The sequence below is a fragment of the Frankliniella occidentalis genome, unplaced genomic scaffold (genome assembly GCF_000697945.3).
Source record: "Frankliniella occidentalis isolate FOCC.00 unplaced genomic scaffold, Focc_3.1 Scaffold60, whole genome shotgun sequence".
In the NCBI taxonomy this organism is placed as follows: Eukaryota; Metazoa; Arthropoda; class Insecta; order Thysanoptera; family Thripidae; genus Frankliniella; species Frankliniella occidentalis.
The window spans coordinates 480257-482736 of record NW_026267190.1 but is presented as its reverse complement, the minus strand read 5'-3'; positions in this window follow the sequence as shown (position 1 = coordinate 482736).

The window sequence follows — 2480 nt, the reverse complement described above, 5'->3', positions numbered from 1 at the left end:
ATCGTTAGCGATCACAACGCAAAAAGAAATTTTGTTCCAGCGCAATTCGCACAATTGCTATAGGGGTTTAAAGGGCCCGGTGTAGTGCGCCCGCCCGGCAGGTAGGCAACCCGCTATCCAGGCCGCCCGCACGGACTGCAGAAGTGGCTAGCGGGCGAAATCAGCTAAGGACTACCATAGGAACATGTGTACAAAGTTTCATGCTTCTAACCAAAAGTGCAGGGTACCCCCTTTATATGTCGCTTAGCGACCGCACTAGGAGTGGAGCAATCCTCGAGGGTCAATCCAAAAGGACGAACATTATCGCTAGAAACTAAGCTTTTTAAAAGTCTACCATTGCATTGGGCGTTAACTCGTTCAGTGCGGCGTGCATCCTGGTTGTTGGAAAAACCAGCAAAGCGCGACCACATTGAGCCCAACATGTCCCTAGCCACACCACACTGAACGTGTTGTCTCTTGCCTGAAAGGGATCATCAATTGTGGACCATATGCCCATTGATAATACAGGGTGCACCCATGTGTATTGGCCGTACTTGTTTCTGGTCATACTGCACCGGCAAGGCATGCAGACGGGTGTTGCACACCCGCACGCGGACGCATGAGGCGCTGTGGCGAGAGTCGGTACTGAAGCCCGCACGCCTGAATGCGGCACCTTATAACCGAGCTTATAACCAGAAAAATAGTACGCCTTTGAACACCCACCCTACCTATACCCTGTATATTGAGCTGCTGGTTAGGTCTCAGTGGAGGCGATGGCGTTGACCGCGCACGATAGCGGTGATAGAAACGTAAAAAGTTCTTCGAGTGGCCCTGAAAAAATATAGAACCATAAAGGAAATGTTAATTTTCAAAATCCCCGTATGGGGGTGTCAATTATTTTCGTTCTTGGGTTTTACTTTATGTCCCATATCTTAAAAAGCTAAAATGATAAGCTAATCTGCCGAACACTTCCAGAAAAATATGTTGTTAATTATTATTGTTCATATATGGTTTGAAATGCGTGCCTGCACTCTTGCACGTACGTGACGCACTTCTCTAGAAGGCGGGCTACCCTCTCCGTCAGCAAAAGGCCGTGGAGTGAATAGCTAACCAAGCGTGTTTGACGGCGGCCTACGTCGTCGCCTCGTCAGCAGGTGCCGGGTAGGCAGACCCGCTTGACACAGGTGTTTGACGGGGCGGCCTACCCTTTCGTCCGCAGGGGCCCCGGAAGCTATTGGAGAGTGTGACGGCGGTCGGCGTCCTACGCCCCTTCAACAAGAACTCCGCAGGTAGAAAGAGGTCTACCCTCCGCCAACAAAATGCCTTGAGGAGTGCTTGGCTACGTGTTTGACGGAGACCTACGTCGCCATGGCGTAGCCTCGTCAGCGGGTGCCAGGTATAGGCAGACCCGCTCGTCACAGCTGTTTGACGGGCGGCCTACCCTTTCGTCTGCAGGGGCCTGAGACGCTATTGTAGAGTTGGACGGCGGCCTGCGTCCCTTCAACAGGAGCACCGTAGGCCGGCCAGCTCTTCGCGAGCGTGCGGCCGGCCGGTCTACCTTTTCGTCTGTACCGGGTCTTCGCCTCCGCAGAGGAAGCGTGGCCGTGGCACCGCAATAATACTTACGAGGGGAGGGCGACCGACCCTCCGGGCTTTCGGGCGTAAGTTTGTACACCTTCTCTGCAGGCGCAGCTTGCCGTCCAGTAAGAAATGACATGTCAAATGTCGAAACAGAATCAGAAAAAGACACCCTTCCGTACCACTTTTCGCCATAGTTTGATATCGTTTTGAATTTCTCTTTTATCCGGGGTCTCTGCCTGCGCCCTGCGCCGTCCGTGAACCATTGAGCGTGTCTGCACGCTGGGTGGCCTGCCGGTCGGGCGCAGCCACCACCACCGGGACCCTTGTTGGAGGGACGGGGAGCGGGGAGAAGGCGAGGAGGTGGCGTTATGGATGCTTTGCTCGACGGAGGGCAGCGCTCGCGTGCAAATGTGATAACGGAACGGGCTCTCGCGCGCCTCCATCGGGGTCATATCGTGGCCAATAAACCCGTGCCAAAGGAAGCCCGCGGCTGCACGGCACGGCCTCCTGCCGCTGAGATGGCTGGGTCCCAGCCAGCTTCTAAAAGCTCCACAGCAGGCAGCACTCCACTTATTACTAGTACATTTTATTTATTTTCGAGGATAACAAAATTGAAATTGCGCGTGGGGTATTGACCCCAGCGTTCTACACGACCGATTGTGTGCACATTGGGGAGGGGGAGCAAGGTCGCGTCCTCCCGCCAGGCCAGGCCCCTTGTTGTTGAGCCAGCCGCCCTAATCCCGGTTAAGTGCCCCCACGGGGTCCGCGGGTGGCGCGGCGGCGAGGCGCGAGGCGGGGACTCAAACCTGAAGGCGGCCTCCGAAAGCGCGCGGGCCTGCGGCCTCTACAACAGCGCTCTTTAGGCTTCAGGCTCGGGCTCGCGCGACGGAGATGACGAATGGCATGGCATGGCACGGAGC